Here is a 22,152-nt window from a genome sequence, read left to right as displayed (position 1 = left end):
CCAGTATATAGTATTACTACACCCAGTATATAGTACTATTACAGCCAGCATATAGTACTATGACTCCCAGTATATAGTATTACTACACCCAGCATATAGTACTGTGACTCCCAGTATATAGTATTACTACACCCAGCATATAGTACTATGACTCCCAGCATATAGTATTACTACACCCAGCATATAGTACTGTGACTCCCAGTATATAGTATTACTACACCCAGCATATAGTACTGTGACTCCCAGTATATAGTATTACTACACCCAGCATATAGTACTATGACTCCCAGTATATAGTATTACTACACCCAGCATATAGTACTGTGACTCCCAGTATATAGTATTACTACACCCAGCATATAGTACTATGACTCCCAGTATATAGTATTACTACACCCAGTATATAGTATTACTACACCCAGCATATAGTACTATGACTCCCAGTATATAGTATTACTACACCCAGTATATAGTACTATTACAGCCAGCATATAGTACTATGACTACTAGTATATAGTATTACTACACCCAGTATATAGTACTATGACTCCCAGTATATAGTGTTACTACACCCAGTATATAGTATTACTATACCCAGCATATAGTACTATGACTCCCAGTATATAGTATTACTACACCCAGTATATAGTATTACTACACCCAGCATATAGTACTATGACTCCCAGTATATAGTATTACTACACCCAGTATATAGTACTATTACAGCCAGCATATAGTACTATGACTACTAGTATATAGTATTACTACACCCAGTATATAGTACTATGACTCCCAGTATATAGTATTACTACACCCAGTATATAGTATTACTACACCCAGCATATAGTACTATGACTCCCAGTATATAGTATTACTACACCCAGCATATAGTATTACTACACCCAGCATATAGTACTATGACTCCCAGTATATAGTATTACTACACCCAGTATATAGTACTATTACAGCCAGCATATAGTACTATGACTCCCAGTATATAGTATTACTACACCCAGCATATAGTACTGTGACTCCCAGTATATAGTATTACTACACCCAGTATATAGTATTACTACACCCAGTATATAGTACTATGACTCCCAGTATATAGTGTTACTACACCCAGTATATAGTATTACTATACCCAGCATATAGTACTATGACTCCCAGTATATAGTATTACTACACCCAGTATATAGTATTACTACACCCAGCATATAGTACTATGACTCCCAGTATATAGTATTACTACACCCAGTATATAGTATTACTACACCCAGCATATAGTATTATGACTCCCAGTATACAGTATTACTACACCCAGTATATAGTACTATTACAGCCAGCATATAGTACTATGACTACTAGTATATAGTATTACTATACCCAGCATATAGTATTATGACTCCCAGTATACAGTATTACTACACCCAGTATATAGTACTATGACTCCCAGTATATAGTATTACTACACCCAGCATATAGTACTATGACTCCCAGTATATAGTATTACTACACCCAGCATATAGTACTATGACTCCCAGTATATAGTATTACTACACCCAGCATATAGTACTATGACTCCTAGTATATAGTATTACTACACCCAGTATATAGTATTACTACACCCAGTATATAGTACTATGACTCCCAGTATATAGTATTACTACACCCAGCATATAGTACTATTACAGCCAGCATATAGTACTATGACTCCCTGTATATAGTATTATTACTACTATTATATAGTATTACTACACCCAGCATATAGTACTATGACTCCCAGTATATAGTATGACTGCACCCAGCATATAGTACTATTACTCCCAGTATATAGTATTACTACACCCAGCATATAGTACTATGACTCCTAGTATATAGTATTACTACACCCAGCATATAGTACTATGACTCCTAGTATATAGTATTATTACACCCAGCATATAGTACTATGACTCGCAGTATATAGTATTACTACACCCAGCATATAGTACTATGACTCCCAGTATATAGTATTACTACACCCAGCACATAGTACTATGACTCCTAGTATATAGTATTACTACACCCAGTATATAGTATTACTACACCCAGTATATAGTACTATGACTCCCAGTATATAGTATTACTACACCCAGCATATAGTACTATGACACCCAGTATATAGTATTACTACGCCCAGCATATAGTACTATGACTCCCAGTATATAGTATGACTACACCCAGTATATACTATTACTACGCCCAGCATATAGTACTATGACTCCCAGTATATAGTATTACTACACCCAGTATATAGTACTATGACTCCCAGTATATAGTATTACTACACCCAGTATATAGTATTACTACACCCAGCATATAGTACTATGACTCCCAGTATATAGTATTACTACACCCAGTATATAGTACTATTACAGCCAGCATATAGTACTATGACTCCCAGTATATAGTATTACTACACCCAGCATATAGTACTGTGACTTCCAGTATATAGTATTACTACACCCAGTATATAGTATTACTACACCCAGTATATAGTACTATGACTCCCAGTATATAGTGTTACTACACCCAGTATATAGTATTACTATACCCAGCATATAGTACTATGACTCCCAGTATATAGTATTACTACACCCAGTATATAGTATTACTACACCCAGCATATAGTACTATGACTCCCAGTATATAGTATTACTACACCTAGTATATAGTATTACTACACCCAGCATATAGTATTATGACTCCCAGTATACAGTATTACTACACCCAGTATATAGTACTATTACAGCCAGCATATAGTACTATGACTACTAGTATATAGTATTACTATACCCAGCATATAGTATTATGACTCCCAGTATACAGTATTACTACACCCAGTATATAGTACTATGACTCCCAGTATATAGTATTACTACACCCAGCATATAGTACTATGACTCCCAGTATATAGTATTACTACACCCAGCATATAGTACTATGACTCCTAGTATATAGTATTACTACACCCAGTATATAGTATTACTACACCCAGTATATAGTACTATGACTCCCAGTATATAGTATTACTACACCCAGTATATAGTATTACTACACCCAGTATATAGTATTACTACGCCCAGCATATAGTACTATTACTCCCAGTATATAGTATTACTACACCCAGCATATAGTACTATTACAGCCAGCATATAGTACTATGACTCCCTGTATATAGTATTATTACTACTATTATATAGTATTACTACACCCAGCATATAGTACTATGACTCCCAGTATATAGTATGACTGCACCCAGCATATAGTACTATTACTCCCAGTATATAGTATTACTACACCCAGCATATAGTACTATGACTCCTAGTATATAGTATTACTACACCCAGCATATAGTACTATGACTCCTAGTATATAGTATTATTACACCCAGCATATAGTACTATGACTCGCAGTATATAGTATTACTACACCCAGCATATAGTACTATGACTCCCAGTATATAGTATTACTACACCCAGCACATAGTACTATGACTCCTAGTATATAGTATTACTACACCCAGTATATAGTATTACTACACCCAGTATATAGTACTATGACTCCCAGTATATAGTATGACTACACCCAGTATATACTATTACTACGCCCAGCATATAGTACTATGACTCCCAGTATATAGTATGACTACACCCAGTATATACTATTACTACGCCCAGCATATAGTACTATGACTCCCAGTATATAGTATTACTACACCCAGTATATAGTACTATGACTCCCAGTATATAGTATTACTACACCCAGTATATACTATTACTACGCCCAGCATATAGTACTATGACTCCCAGTATATAGTATTACTACACCCAGTATATAGTACTATGACTCCCAGTATATAGTATTACTACACCCAGTATATAGTACTATGACTCCCAGTATATAGTATTATTACTACTATTATATAGTATTACTATGCCCAGCACCCAGGTCTCTCCTCCAACTCCTCCATGAGTGTGTCGGGCTCTAGGACCCTGCGCACGGCTGCGGCTGCCGCACTGCTCGGGGAGGAGGAGGCGGCGGCTCCGGGGGGGACAGAGCGGAGGAGAGGAGAGGGGGACACAGGAGAAGGAGGACGGGACCCCCCATCCGCGGACACCGACCTGCCCGGGGTGAGTAGAGGACCCCCACCTGCTGCCAGGCTGCCCCTCTGCCATGTCTGCCCTTGAGAGCTGGCGCAGGCCCGGCAGATGGTAGAGGTGGCACAGGGCGTTGTGTGCGCTGCCCTCTCCATGCTGGGCAGTGCCAGCCTCATCCTCTCCATCCGGTGCCTGGGGCTGTCTTTGGGTGCAGACACCTGTTGTTACGTGTGCCCGGGGGGCTTCGGACGCCCCTCTATAATGGAGGAGACCTATAGATGTGGGCACCTATGGCAGTGCCCGATCCTACACCGGGGGTGCTGCACATACATGTCATATACACACCTATTGCTGCACATACATGTCATATACACACCTACTACTGCACATATATGTCATATACACACCTACTGCTGTACATACATGTCATATACATACCTACTGCTGTACATACATGTCATATACACACCTACTGCTGTACATACATGTCACATACACACCTACTACTGCACATATATGTCATATACACACCTACTGCTGTACATACATGTCATATACAGACCTACTGCTGCACATACATGTCATATACACACCTACTGCTGCACATATATGTCATATACACACCTACTGCTGCACATACATGTCATATACACACCTACTGCTGTACATACATGTCATATACAGACCTACTGCTGCACATACATGTCATATACACACCTACTGCTGCACATATATGTCATATACACACCTACTGCTGCACATACATGTCATATACACACCTACTGCTGTACATACATGTCATATACACACCTACTGCTGTACATACATGTCATATACAGACCTACTGCTGCACATACATGTCATATACACACCTACTGCTGCACATATATGTCATATACACACCTACTGCTGCACATACATGTCATATACACACCTACTGCTGTACATACATGTCATATACACACCTACTGCTGCACATACATGTCATATACACACCTACTGCTGTACATACATGTCATATACACACCTAGTGCTGCACATATATGTCATATACATACCTACTACTGCACATACATGTCATATACACACCTACTACTGCACATATATGTCATATATACACCTACTACTGCACATACATGTCATATACACACCTACTGCTGTACATACATGTCATATACACACCTACTGCTGTACATACATGTCATATACACACCTACTGCTGCACATACATGTCATATACACACCTGCTGTACATATATGTCATATATACACCTAGTGCTGTACATACATGTCACATACACACCTACTGCTGCACATGCATGTCACATACACACCTACTGCTGCACATTCATGTCACATACACACCTACTGCTGCACATGCATGTCACATACACACCTACTGCTGCACATGCATGTCACATACACACCTACTGCTGCACATGCATGTCATATACACACCTACTGCTGCACATACATGTCATATACACACCTACTGCTGCACATACATGTCATATACACACCTACTGCTGCACATACATGTCATATACACACCTACTGCCGCACATACATGTCATATATACACCTACTGCCGTACATACATGTCATATACACACCTACTGCCGTACATACATGTCATATGCATACCTACTGCCGTACATACATGTCATATACACACACCTATTGCTGTACATACATGTCATATACGGACCTACTGCTGTACATACATGTCATATACACAGCTACTGCTGTACATACATGTCATATACAAACCTACTGCCGTTCATACATGTCATATACACACCTGCTGCACATACGTGTCATATACACACCTGCTGCACATACGTGTCATATACACACCTACTGCTGCACATACGTGTCATATACACACCTAATGCTGCACATACGTGTCATATACACACCTACTGCTGCACATACGTGTCATATACACACCTACTGCTGCACATACGTGTCATATACACAGCTACTGCTGTACATACGTGTCACATATACACACCTACTGCTGTACATACATGTCACATATACACACCTACTGCTCTTCATACATGTCATATACACACATACTGCTGTAGTTACACACGTCACATTCACACCTACTGCTGTTCATACATATCTACTGCTGCATATATGTCACATACACACCGACCGCTGTAGATACATACATGTCATATACACACCTACTACTGTGGCTACATGTCATATACACACATACTGTTGCACATACATGTCATATACACACCTAATGCTTCGCATATGTGTCAAATACACATACATGTTTTCTACACACTGTTGCACATAAATGTCCAATACACACCTACAGCTGCACATACGTGTCTCAGTCATATATACTTTGCACATTTTGTCTTGTGTGTGTCTGTTGCTTCATATACATTTCCTTTACTGACCTACTTCTATACATACATGTGTTCTACATGTCCATCACTTGTACACATCTACTGCTGCACATACATGTCTTCTTAATGCCTATAACTGAGGCTACATGTCTCACACATGTACTGCTGCACATACATGCCTACTACACGTCTGTAGTTGTTAGCCGTTTAGTCAGTCATGACCCTCGGTGACCCTAAAGGCTCCTCCATGTTTTTTGGTTTTGCGTGGCTTCTTTAGTCTGACCGGGTCGGCCGGCGTGTTCTTGGGCTGCAGGTCTGGCCAAGCATTGTAGCCCTCTCTAGGCAGTGTACATGCCTTCCACACATCTACTGCTGAACATGTATGCTTCACATATGTGTAGTACTGCACATACATGTCTTGTACATGTTTACTGCAGCCTGCTGCACATGCCTGTCTGGACATATATGTCTCATGCATGTATTCTACTGTATATCCATATCTCATACATGTCATACATGCACTGTTGTAGATATATGCCTTGTACAAGTCTAGTGCTAGACATACATGAGCTACACGCATCTACTGCTGAACATATATGACTCGTACACGTCAACAGCTGAACATATGTGTTGGATACATGTCTGCATATCTACTTCTACATGTTTCACACACGGCTAGTACTGCACATACATGTCTCCTGCATGCTTCTCATATGCCCCTTTTGCTGCACATACAAGTCTCATGCACATATACTAGGCCCATACATGTTCCATATGCCTTTACTGCTGCACATACACGCCTCATACACCTCGTTCAGTGCACATACGGATGAAATAGTCATCTCACAATACATGTACATGTCTCATATATGTCAGCAAGTGCACAAGGAGTTCTGCCGGCGAACATACATGTTTCTCACTCATTTGAGCACATGCCTTGTACACGTCTCATCCATGCCTGCTGCTGATCTGCTCGTGTACGGTAATTTCATGGCATATTTGCTGGGGGGCTGACGTCAGCTATTTACCTAGGGGGGTCAGGAGAAGGGGCACGGCGGTGGTGGGGAGGGGGCAGGGTGTGCGCGGCTGCTTCCTTATGGGGGACATCACACTGTAATCTGCAGATAATCTCATCCGTCTTCCCTTCGTCCTCATTTACCCCCTGTGTGCAGCTTTATATTACTGCTCTGGTGGGAGTAGCGGAGTTAACCCTTGTCTGCCCTGGGTGGAAGGGGTTAATACGCCATCTGAGGCCTGGATGTGACATTCAGGCCCAGGCACTGGAGTATATGGGCATATCCTGGGCCTGGTTGGACCTGGTGCCCTCGTCCCTCCTCCAGCTCCTCTCCCTGGTGTTCCCTGTCTGGCTGCACATATGGATGTCTATAGGTGTATATACGGCAGCTACAACCCCCAGCATCCCTTCACTGTCTACAGAGGAGAGCTGGAGAGTCGCAGGGTATATATGGTAGACGAGTATTCTGTCCTCCGCTCACTATGGGGCAGTCAGTCTTTAGCAGTGATGTCAGCTCTGTCTCAAACTACCACTCCCAGCATGCTCTGAGAAACAATGGCTGGGGGTTGTACGCTAACAAGACCCAGGATCCTTGCAGTTGTCAGACTATAGACGGTGCCACCATGTCTGGGATTAGCAGTCAGGACGGCGGCAGGCGGCAGAGCTCTCATACGTTCTCGGGCAGATATTCCGGATTATCAGATGGTGCTAGAAAAAAAAGTATAAAATCTATTTGCAAGGGTTGTGAACTCCCAGAATAACAGCCCAAAATAAAAGAAACAACATTACTGTCCCTTTAAGGGGAGGAGTCTTTAATTTGGATTTGTGGTTTCGGTCTTTTGCTTCAGGTTTTGGGAGATTATTTTGGAGAAACAAGTGCTGGACTACCAAAATGTCTGGTTTATGGGATACATGATTGAAGGCAGTTTAGGAGGAGTTGTTACATTGTAGTGATGACTCTGGATGTGTGGTGTTACATTGTAGTGATGACTCTGGATGTGTGGTGTTACATTGTAGTGATGACTCTGGATGTGTGGTGTTACATTGTAGTGATGACTCTGGATGTGCGGTGTTACATTGTAGTGATGACTCTGGATGTGTGGTGTTACATTGTAGTGATGACTCTGGATGTGCGGTGTTACATTGTAGTGATGACTCTGGATGTGTGGTGTTACATTGTAGTGATGACTCTGGATGTGTGGTGTTACATTGTAGTGATGACTCTGGATGTGTGGTGTTACATTGTAGTGAGGACTCTGGATGTGTGGTGTTACATTGTAGTGATGACTCTGGATGTGTGGTGTTACATTGTAGTGATGACTCTGGATGTGTGGTGTTACATTGTAGTGATGACTCTGGATGTGTGGTGTTACATTGTAGTGATGACTCTGGATGTGTGGTGTTACATTGTTGTGATGACTCTGGATGTGTGGTGTTACATTGTAGTGATGGCTCTGGATGTGTGGTGTTACATTGTAGTGAGGACTCTGGATGTGTGGTGTTACATTGTAGTGATGACTCTGGATGTGTGGTGTTACATTGTAGTGATGACTCTGGATGTGTGGTGTTACATTGTAGTGAGGACTCTGGATGTGTGGTGTTACATTGTAGTGATGACTCTGGATGTGTGGTGTTACATTGTAGTGAGGACTCTGGATGTGTGGTGTTACATTGTTGTGATGACTCTGGATGTGTGGTGTTACATTGTAGTGATGACTCTGGATGTGTGGTGTTACATTGTAGTGATGGCTCTGGATGTGTGGTGTTACATTGTAGTGATGACTCTGGATGTGTTGATACATTGTAGTGATGGCTCTGGATGTGTGGTGTTACATTGTAGTGAGGACTCTGGATGTGTGGTGTTACATTGTAGTGATGACTCTGGATGTGTGGTGTTACTTTGTAGTGAGGACTCTGGATGTGTGGTGTTACTTTGTAGTAAGGACTCTGGATGTGTGGTGTTACATTGTAGTGATGGCTCTGGATGTGTGGTGTTACATTGTAGTGATGACTCTGGATGTGTGGTGTTACATTGTAGTGATGACTCTGGATGTGTGGTGTTACATTGTAGTGATGACTCTGGATGTGTGGTGTTACATTGTAGTGATGACTCTGGATGTGTGGTGTTACATTGTAGTGATGACTCTGGATGTGTGGTGTTACATTGTAGTGAGGACTCTGGATGTGTGGTGTTACATTGTACTGATGACTCTGGATGTGTGGTGTTACATTGTAGTGATGACTCTGGATGTGTGGTGTTACATTGTAGTGATGACTCTGGATGTGTGTTGATACATTGTAGTGATGACTCTGGATGTGTGGTGTTACATTGTAGTGATGAGTTCTGGATGTGTGGTGTTACATTGTAGTGATGACTCTGGATGTGTGGTGTTACATTGTAGTGATGAGTTCTGGATGTGTGGTGTTACATTGTAGTGATGACTCTGGATGTGTGGTGTTACATTGTAGTGATGACTCTGGATGTGTGGTGTTACATTGTAGTGAGGACTCTGGATGTGTGGTGATACATTGTAGTGATGACTCTGGATGTGTGTTGATACATTGTAGTGATGACTCTGGATGTGTGGTGTTACATTGTAGTGAGGACTCTGGATGTGTGGTGTTACATTGTAGTGAGGACTCTGGATGTGTGGTGTTACATTGTAGTGATGACTCTGGATGTGTGGTGTTACATTGTACTGATGACTTTGGATGTGTGGTGTTACATTGTAGTGATGACTCTGGATGTGTGGTGTTACATTGTAGTGATGACTCTGGATGTGTGGTGTTACATTGTAGTGATGACTCTGGATGTGTGTTGATACATTGTAGTGATGACTCTGGATGTGTGGTGTTACATTGTAGTGATGACTCTGGATGTGTGGTGTTACATTGTAGTGATGACTCTGGATGTGTGTTGATATATTGTAGTGATGACTCTGGATGTGTGGTGTTACATTGTAGTGATGACTCTGGATGTGTGGTGTTACATTGTAGTGAGGACTCTGGATGTGTGGTGTTACATTGTAGTGATGACTCTGGATGTGTGGTGTTACATTGTAGTGATGACTCTGGATGTGTGGTGTTACATTGTACTGATGACTCTGGATGTGTGTTGTTACATTGTAGTGATGACTCTGGATGTGTGGTGTTACATTGTAGTGAGGACTCTGGTTGTGTGGTGTTACATTGTAGTGATGACTCTGGATGTGTGGTGTTACATTGTAGTGATGACTCTGGATGTGTGGTGTTACATTGTAGTGATGACTCTGGATGTGTGTTGATACATTGTAGTGATGACTCTGGATGTGTGGTGTTACATTGTAGTGATGACTCTGGATGTGTGGTGTTACATTGTAGTGATGACTCTGGATGTGTGGTGTTACATTGTAGTGATGACTCTGGATGTGTGTTGTTACATTGTGGTGATGACTCTGGATGTGTGTTGATACATTGTAGTGATGACTCTGGATGTGTGTTGATACATTGTAGTGATGACTCTGGATGTGTGTTGTTACATTGTAGTGATGACTCTGGATGTGTGGTGTTACATTGTAGTGAGGACTCTGGTTGTGTGGTGTTACATTGTAGTGATGACTCTGGATGTGTGGTGTTACATTGTAGTGATGACTCTGGATGTGTGGTGTTACATTGTAGTGATGACTCTGGATGTGTGTTGATACATTGTAGTGATGACTCTGGATGTGTGGTGTTACATTGTAGTGATGACTCTGGATGTGTGGTGTTACATTGTAGTGATGACTCTGGATGTGTGTTGATACATTGTAGTGATGACTCTGGATGTGTGTTGATACATTGTAGTGATGACTCTGGATGTGTGGTGTTACATTGTAGTGATGACTCTGGATGTGTGCTGTTACATTGTAGTGATGACTCTGGATGTGTGGTGTTACATTGTAGTGAGGACTCTGGATGTGTGTTAATACATTGTAGTGAGGACTCTGGATGTGTGGTGTTACATTGTAGTGATGACTCTGGATGTGTGTTGTTACATTGTAGTGATGACTCTGGATGTGTGGTGTTACATTGTACTGATGACTCTGGATGTGTGGTGTTACATTGTAGTGATGACTCTGGATGTGTGGTGTTACATTGTACTGATGACTCTGGATGTGTGTTGTTACATTCTACTGATGACTCTGGATGTGTGTTGTTACATTCTACTGATGACTCTGGATGTGTGGTGTTACATTGTAGTGATGACTCTGGATGTGTGGTGTTACATTGTAGTGATGACTCTGGATGTGTGGTGTTACATTGTAGTGATGACTCTGGATGTGTGTTGTTACATTGTAGTGATGACTCTGGATGTGTGTTGTTACATTGTAGTGATGACTCTGGATGTGTGGTGTTACATTGTTGTGATGACTCTGGATGTGTGGTGTTACATTGTAGTGATGACTCTGGATGTGTGGTGTTACATTGTAGTGATGACTCTGGATGTGTGGTGTTACATTGTAGTGATGACTCTGGATGTGTGGTGTTACATTGTAGTGAGGACTCTGGATGTGTGGTGTTACATTGTAGTGAGGACTCTGGATGTGTGGTGTTACATTGTAGTGATGACTCTGGATGTGTGGTGTTACATTGTAGTGAGGACTCTGGATGTGTGGTGTTACATTGCAGTGATGACTCTGGATGTGTGGTGTTACATTGTAGTGATGACTCTGGATGTGTGGTGTTACATTGTAGTGATGACTCTGGATGTGTGTTGTTACATTGTAGTGATGACTCTGGATGTGTGGTGTTACATTGTAGTGATGACTATGGATGTGTGGTGTTACATTGTAGTGATGAATCTGGATGTGTGGTGTTACATTGTAGTGATGACTCTGGATGTGTGTTGATACATTGTAGTGATGACTCTGGATGTGTGGTGTTACATTGTAGTGATGACTCTGGATGTGTGTTGTTACATTGTACTGATGACTCTGGATGTGTGGTGTTACATTGTAGTGATGACTCTGGATGTGTGGTGTTACATTGTAGTGATGACTCTGGATGTGTGTTGTTACATTGTAGTGATGACTCTGGATGTGTGGTGTTACATTGTAGTGATGACTATGGATGTGTGGTGTTACATTGTAGTGATGAATCTGGATGTGTGGTGTTACATTGTAGTGATGACTCTGGATGTGTGTTGATACATTGTAGTGATGACTCTGGATGTGTGGTGTTACATTGTAGTGATGACTCTGGATGTGTGTTGTTACATTGTACTGATGACTCTGGATGTGTGGTGTTACATTGTAGTGATGACTCTGGATGTGTGTTGATACATTGTAGTGATGACTCTGGATGTGTGTTGTTACATTGTACTGATGACTCTGGATGTGTGTTGTTACATTCTACTGATGACTCTGGATGTGTGTTGTTACATTCTACTGATGACTCTGGATGTGTGGTGTTACATTGTAGTGATGACTCTGGATGTGTGGTGTTACATTGTAGTGATGACTCTGGATGTGTGGTGTTACATTGTAGTGATGACTCTGGATGTGTGTTGTTACATTGTAGTGATGACTCTGGATGTGTGGTGTTACATTGTAGTGATGACTCTGGATGTGCGGTGTTACATTGTTGTGATGACTCTGGATGTGTGGTGTTACATTGTAGTGATGACTCTGGATGTGTGGTGTTACATTGTAGTGATGACTCTGGATGTGTGGTGTTACATTGTAGTGATGACTCTGGATGTGTGGTGTTACATTGTAGTGATGACTCTGGATATGCGGTGTTACATTGTAGTGAGGACTCTGGATGTGTGGTGTTACATTGTAGTGAGGACTCTGGATGTGTGGTATTACATTGTAGTGATGACTCTGGATGTGTGTTGTTACATTGTAGTGATGACTCTGGATGTGTGTTGTTACATTGTAGTGATGACTCTGGATGTGTGTTGTTACATTGTTGTGATGACTCTGGATGTGTGGTGTTACATTGTAGTGATGACTCTGGATGTGTGGTGTTACATTGTAGTGATGACTCTGGATGTGTGGTGTTACATTGTAGTGATGACTCTGGATATGCGGTGTTACATTGTAGTGAGGACTCTGGATGTGTGGTGTTACATTGTAGTGAGGACTCTGGATGTGTGGTATTACATTGTAGTGAGGACTCTGGATGTGTGTTGTTACATTGTAGTGATGACTCTGGATGTGTGGTGTTACATTGTTGTGATGACTCTGGATGTGTGGTGTTACATTGTAGTGATGACTCTGGATGTGTGGTGTTACATTGTAGTGATGACTCTGGATATGCGGTGTTACATTGTAGTGAGGACTCTGGATGTGTGGTGTTACATTGTAGTGAGGACTCTGGATGTGTGGTGTTACATTGTAGTGAGGACTCTGGATGTGTGGTGTTACATTGTAGTGAGGACTCTGGATGTGTGGTGTTACATTGTAGTGATGACTCTGGATGTGTGTTGATACATTGTAGTGATGACTCTGGATGTGTGGTGTTACATTGTAGTGATGACTCTGGATGTGTGGTGTTACATTGTAGTGAGGACTCTGGATGTGTGGTGTTACATTGTAGTGATGACTCTGGATGTGTGGTGTTACATTGTAGTGAGGACTCTGGATGTGTGGTGTTACATTGTAGTGAGGACTCTGGATATGCAGTGTTACATTGCAGTGATGACTCTGGATGTGTGGTGTTACATTGTAGTGATGACTCTGGATGTGTGGTGTTACATTGTAGTGATGACTCTGGATGTGTGGTGTTACATTGTAGTGATGACTCTGGATGTGTGGTGTTACATTGTAGTGATGACTCTGGATGTGTGGTGTTACATTGTAGTGATGACTCTGGATGTGTGGTGTTACATTGTAGTGATGACTCTGGATGTGTGTTGATACATTGTAGTGAGGACTCTGGATGTGTGTTGATACATTGTAGTGATGACTCTGGATGTGTGGTGTTACATTGTAGTGATGACTCTGGATGTGTGGTGTTACATTGTAGTGATGACTCTGGATGTGTGGTGTTACATTGTTGTGATGACTCTGGATGTGTGGTGTTACATTGTAGTGATGACTCTGGATGTGTGGTTTTACATTGTAGTGAGGACTCTGGATGTGTGGTGTTACATTGTAGTGATGACTCTGGATGTGTGGTGTTACATTGTAGTGATGACTCTGGATATGCGGTGTTACATTGTAGTGAGGACTCTGGATGTGTGGTGTTACATTGTTGTGATGAGTTCTGGATGTGTGGTGTTACATTGTAGTGATGACTCTGGATGTGTGGTGTTACATTGTAGTGATGACTCTGGATGTGTGGTGTTACATTGTAGTGAGGACTCTGGATGTGTGGTGTTACATTGTAGTGAGGACTCTGGATGTGTGGTGTTACATTGTAGTGAGGACTCTGGATGTGTGGTGTTACATTGTAGTGATGACTCTGGATGTGTGGTGTTACATTGTAGTGATGACTCTGGATGTGTGTTGATACATTGTAGTGATGACTCTGGATGTGTGTTGTTACATTGTACTGATGACTCTGGATGTGTGTTGTTACATTGTACTGATGACTCTGGATGTGTGTTGTTACATTCTACTGATGACTCTGGATGTGTGGTGTTACATTGCAGTGATGACTCTGGATGTGTGGTGTTACATTGTAGTGAGGACTCTGGATGTGTGGTGTTACATTGTAGTGATGACTCTGGATGTGTGGTGTTACATTGTACTGATGACTCTGGATGTGTGGTGTTAGATTGTACTGATGACTCTGGTTGTGTGGTGTTACATTGTACTGATGACTCTGGTTGTGTGTTGTTACATTGTAGTGATGACTCTGGATGTGTGTTGTTACATTGTAGTGATGACTCTGGATGTGTGTCGTTACATTGTTGTGATGAGTTCTGGATGTGTGTTGATACATTGTTGCGATGAGTTCTGGATGTGTGGTGTTACATTGTTGTGATGAGTTCTGGATGTGTGTTGTTACATTGTAGTGATGTCTCTGGATGTGTGTCGTTACATTGTAGTGATGACTCTGGATATGTGGTGTTACATTGTAGTGAGGACTCTGGAGGTGTGTTGTTACATTGTAGTGAGGACTCTGGATGTGTGTTGTTACATTGTAGTGAGGACTCTGGATGTGTGGTGTTACATTGTAGTGATGACTCTGGATGTGTGGTGTTACATTGGAGTGGTGACTCTGGATGTGTGGTGTTACATTGTAGTGATGACTCTGGATGTGTGGTGTTACATTGTAGTGATGACTCTGGATGTGCGGTGTTACATTGTAGTGATGAATCTGGATGTGTGGTGTTACATTGTAGTGATGACTCTGGATGTGTGGTGTTACATTGTACTGATGACTCTGGATGTGTGTCGTTACATTGTAGTGATGACTCTGGATGTGTGGTGTTACATTGTAGTGATGACTCTGGATGTGTGGTGTTACATTGTAGTGATGACTCTGGATGTGTGGTGTTACATTGTTGTGATGACTCTGGATGTGCGGTGTTACATTGTAGTGATGACTCTGGATGTGTGTTGATACATTGTAGTGATGACTCTGGATGTGTGGTGTTACATTGTACTGATGACTCTGGATGTGTGGTGTTACATTGTACTGATGACTCTGGATGTGTGTTGTTACATTGTAGTGATGACTCTGGATGTGTGGTGTTACATTGTAGTGATGACTCTGGATGTGTGGTGTTACATTGTACTGATGACTCTGGATGTTTGGTGTTACATTGTAGTGATGACTCTGGATGTGTGTCGTTACATTGTAGTGATGAGTTCTGGATGTGCGGTGTTACATTGTAGTGATGACTCTGGATGTGTGTTGATACATTGTAGTGATGACTCTGGATGTGTGGTGTTACATTGTACTGATGACTCTGGATGTGTGGTGTTACATTGTACTGATGACTCTGGATGTGTGTTGATACATTGTAGTGATGACTCTGGATGTGTGGTGTTACATTGTAGTGATGACTCTGGATGTGTGGTGATACATTGTTGTGATGAGTTCTGGATGTGTGGTGTTACATTGTAGTGATGACTCTGGATGTGTGGTGTTACATTGTAGTGATGACTCTGGATGTGTGGTGTTACATTGTTGTGATGAGTTCTGGATGTGTGGTGTTACATTGTAGTGATGACTCTGGATGTGTGGTGTTACATTGTAGTGATGACTCTGGATGTGTGGTGTTACATTGTAGTGATGACTCTGGATGTGTGGTGTTACATTGTAGTGATGACTCTGGATGTGTGGTGTTACATTGTAGTGATGACTCTGGATGTGTGGTGTTACATTGTAGTGATGACTCTGGATGTGTGGTGTTACATTGTAGTGATGACTCTGGATGTGTGGTGATACATTGTAGTGATGACTCTGGATGTGTGTTGATACATTGTAGTGATGACTCTGGATGTGTGGTGTTACATTGTAGTGATGACTCTGGATGTGTGGTGTTACATTGTAGTGATGACTCTGGATGTGTGGTGTTACATTGTAGTGATGACTCTGGATGTGTGGTGATACATTGTTGTGATGAGTTCTGGATGTGTGGTGTTACATTGTAGTGAGGACTCTGGATGTGTGGTGTTACATTGTAGTGAGGACTCTGGATGTGTGGTGTTACATTGTAGTGATGACTCTGGATGTGTGGTGTTACATTGTAGTGATGACTCTGGATATGCGGTGTTACATTGTAGTGATGACTCTGGATGTGTGGTGTTACATTGTAGTGATGACTCTGGATGTGTGTTGTTACATTGTAGTGATGACTCTGGATGTGTGGTGTTACATTGTAGTGATGACTCTGGATGTGTGGTGTTACATTGTAGTGATGACTCTGGATGTGTGGTGTTACATTGTAGTGATGACTCTGGATGTGTGGTGTTACATTGTAGTGATGACTCTGGATGTGTGGTGTTACATTGTACTGATGACTCTGGATGTGTGGTGTTACATTGTAGTGATGACTGGATGTGTGGTGTTACATTGTAGTGATGACTCTGGATGTGTGGTGATACATTGTTGTGATGAGTTCTGGATGTGTGGTGTTACATTGTAGTGAGGACTCTGGATGTGTGGTGTTACATTGTAGTGATGACTCTGGATGTGTGTTGTTACATTGTATTGATGACTCTGGATGTGTGGTGTTACATTGTAGTGATGACTCTGGATGTGTGGTGTTACATTGTAGTGATGACTCTGGATATGCGGTGTTACATTGTAGTGATGACTCTGGATGTGTGGTGTTACATTGTAGTGATGACTCTGGATGTGTGTTGTTACATTGTAGTGATGACTCTGGATGTGTGGTGTTACATTGTTGTGATGACTCTGGATGTGTGGTGTTACATTGTAGTGATGACTCTGGATGTGTGGTGTTACATTGTAGTGATGACTCTGGATGTGTGGTGTTACATTGTAGTGATGACTCTGGATGTGTGGTGTTACATTGTACTGATGACTCTGGATGTGTGGTGTTACATTGTACTGATGACTCTGGATGTGTGTTGATACATTGTAGTGATGACTGGATGTGTGGTGTTACATTGTAGTGATGACTCTGGATGTGTGGTGATACATTGTAGTGATGACTCTGGATGTGTGTTGTTACATTGTTGAAGTGCCTCCTGGGTTGCAATGATTGGGGAAGTGAGCTGACGAAGTACCTCTTCACTTATTTCGATGCTTCTGCCACAGTATGTAGTCTGTGAAGGACCTTCATAGTGACATGTATGGAGCAGCTCTGTGTTATCTTCACCCGCAGGCCCCATGGGTGGCATCGCTGTGGAGTCTCATACCTGTAGGTCCCAAGTATTTTCCATCCTCTATGGAGCCGGTGCCCTTGGCTTGCCAGTCGCTGAGCGTGTGTCCCCGCTGACATCCTGATGTCCTTTATAAATAAGTAATGTGGTGTAAGGAATACAATGCAGGGTTAGCTGAGGACTGTGCTGCACTTCCTGGCATGGCCTGTAGAGGGATCTCCCAACCCTGACACTGGCATATTAGGGGTGATATGAAGAAGCACTGTTACCCCACCACTGTGAAGGGTGACCCTAAATGAGTCTGCGCAGATCGTTTTATGTGAAGTGCAGGGTGTGACCGGTATAATAACTCATTAGCTCACATTCTGTCAGGTCTCCAGCCCATGATGTGCCTTATGTTATCACATGACGTCTCTATATACCATATTATAATATATCTCATTCTATAACATGTTACATCACATGACGCCTCTATATACCATATTATAATATATCTCATTCTATAACATGTTACATCACATGACGCCTCTATATACCATATTATAATATATTTCATTCTATAACATGTTACATCACATCACGTCTCTATATACCATATTATAATATATCTCATTCTATAACGTGTTACATCACATGACGTCTCTATGTACCTTATTATAATATATCTCATTCTATAACATGTTACATCACATGACGTCTCTATATACCATATTATAATATATCTCATTCTATAACATGTTACATCACATGACGCCTCTATATACCATATTATAATATATCTCATTCTATAACATGTTACATCACATGACGTCTCTATGTACCTTATTATAATATATCTCATTCTATAACATGTTACATCACATCACGTCTCTATGTACCATATTATAATATATCTCATTCTATAACGTGTTACATCACATGACGTCTCTATATACCATATTATAATATATCTCATTCTATAACGTGTTACATCACATGACACCTCTATGTAGCTTATTATAATATATCTCATTCTATAACATGTTACATCACATGACACCTCTATATACCATATTATAATATATCTCATTCTATAACGTTACATCACATGACACCTCTATATACCATGTTATAATATATCTCATTCTATAACGTTACATCACATGACGTCTCTATATACCATATTATAATATATCTCATTCTATAACGTGTTACATCACATGACGTCTCTATATACCATATTATAATATATCTCATTCTATAACATGTTACATCACATGACGCCTCTATATACCATATTATAATATATCTCATTCTATAACGTGTTACATCACATGACGCCTCTATGTAGCTTCTTATAATATATCTCATTCTATAACATGTTACATCACATCACGTCTCTATATACCATATTATAATATATCTCATTCTATAACATGTTACATCACATGACGCCTCTATATACCATATTATAATATATCTCATTCTATAACATGTTACATCACATGACACCTCTATATACCATATTATAATATATCTCATTCTATAACATGTTACATCACATGACGCCTCTATATACCATATTATAATATATCTCATTCTATAACATGTTACATCACATCACGTCTCTATATACCATATTATAATATATCTCATTCTATAACATGTTACATCACATGACGCCTCTATATACCATATTATAATATATCTCATTCTATAACGTGTTACATCACATGACGCCTCTATATACCATATTATAATATATTTCATTCTATAACATGTTACATCACATCACGTCTCTATATACCATATTATAATATATCTCATTCTATAACATGTTACATCACATCACGTCTCTATATACCATATTATAATATATCTCATTCTATAACATGTTACATCACATGACGCCTCTATATACCATATTATAATATATCTCATTCTATAACGTGTTACATCACATGACGCCTCTATATACCATATTATAATATATTTCATTCTATAACGTGTTACATCACATCACGCCTCTATATACCATATTATAATATATCTCATTCTATAACGTGTTACATCACATCACGTCTCTATGTACCTTATTATAATATATCTCATTCTATAACATGTTACATCACATGACGTCTCTATATACCATATTATAATATATCTCATTCTATAACATGTTACATCACATGACGTCTCTATATACCATATTATAATATATCTCATTCTATAACATGTTACATCACATGACGCCTCTATATACCATATTATAATATATCTCATTCTATAACATGTTACATCACATGACGCCTCTATATACCATATTATAATATCTCATTCTATAACATCTTACATCACATGACGCCTCTATATACCATATTATAATATATCTCATTCTATAACATGTTACATCACATGACGTCTCTATATACCATATTATAATATATCTCATTCTATAACATCTTACATCACATGACGCCTCTATATACCATATTATAATATATCTCATTCTATAACATGTTACATCACATCACGTCTCTATATACCATATTATAATATATCTCATTCTATAACGTGTTACATCACATCACGTCTCTATGTACCATATTATAATATATCTCATTCTATAACGTGTTACATCACATCACGTCTCTATATACCATATTATAATATATCTCATTCTATAACGTGTTACATCACATGACGCCTCTATATACCATATTATAATATATCTCATTCTATAACATGTTACATCACATCACGTCTCTATATACCATATTATAATATATCTCATTCTATAACATGTTACATCACATCACGTCTCTATATACCATATTATAATATATCTCATTCTATAACGTGTTACATCACATCACGTCTCTATGTACCATATTATAATATATCTCATTCTATAACGTGTTACATCACATCACGTCTCTATATACCATATTATAATATATCTCATTCTATAACGTGTTACATCACATGACGCCTCTATATACCATATTATAATATATCTCATTCTATAACATGTTACATCACATGACGCCTCTATATACCATATTATAATATATCTCATTCTATAACGTGTTACATCACATCACGTCTCTATGTACCGTTATCATATTATAATATATTTCATTGTATCACATTTTATTGTCTTATTATATTGTCACAATATTACACATTATATCATGTCGTACAGTAATTATAGTGCACTGCAGTATATCGATCCCCTTATTATGCTGTACGTTATTACAATGTATTTTACATTATACTCTTGCACTCTGCACAGCTTTACACACTTTGCACACTCTGTTCTCATACCTTGCATACTCCGGTCTCGCTCTGCACGCCCTCCGGTCTCACACTCTGCACACCTGTATACAATCCATCCTCACACTCTGCACGCCTGTATACACTCCATCCTCACTCTCTGCACACCTGTATACACTCCATCCACACTCTGCACACCTGTATACACTCCATCCACACTCTGCACACCTGTATACACTCCATCCTCACTCTCTGCACACCTGTATACACTCCATCCTCACTCTCTGCACACCTGTATACACTCCATCCTCACACTCTACACACCTGTATACACTCCATCCTCACACTCTACACGCCTGTATACACTCCATCCTCACACTCTGCACACCTGTATACACTCCATCCTCACTCTCTGCACACCTGTATACACTCCATCCTCACACTCTGCACACCTGTATACACTCCATCCTCACTCTCTGCACACCTGTATACACTCCATCCTCACTCTCTGCACACCTGTATACACTCCATCCTCACACTCTGCACGCCTGTATACACTCCATCCTCACACTCTACACACCTGTATACACTCCATCCTC

The 22,152-nt window shown here is 40.3% G+C and overlaps 1 protein-coding gene across 3 annotated transcripts in view; it reads left to right on the top strand.

The window, feature by feature from the left end:
- Nucleotides 1–4,044: 4,044 nt before the first annotated feature.
- The window catches only part of DNMT3A (DNA methyltransferase 3 alpha), a 355,992-nt gene continuing 337,884 nt past the window's right edge, over nucleotides 4,045–22,152 (top strand). For all 3 annotated transcript variants that reach the window (XM_066594397.1, XM_066594395.1, XM_066594394.1), the window contains exon 1: nucleotides 4,045–4,175. The gene's annotated coding sequence lies outside the window, so the exon portion shown is untranslated. The remainder of the gene's footprint in view (nucleotides 4,176–22,152) is intronic.

The sequence above is a fragment of the Eleutherodactylus coqui genome, chromosome 1 (assembly GCF_035609145.1).
Source record: "Eleutherodactylus coqui strain aEleCoq1 chromosome 1, aEleCoq1.hap1, whole genome shotgun sequence".
Classification (NCBI taxonomy): domain Eukaryota; kingdom Metazoa; phylum Chordata; class Amphibia; order Anura; family Eleutherodactylidae; genus Eleutherodactylus; species Eleutherodactylus coqui.
Note: the sequence above shows the minus strand (reverse complement) of the source record. Positions and strands in the feature narration are given on the sequence as shown.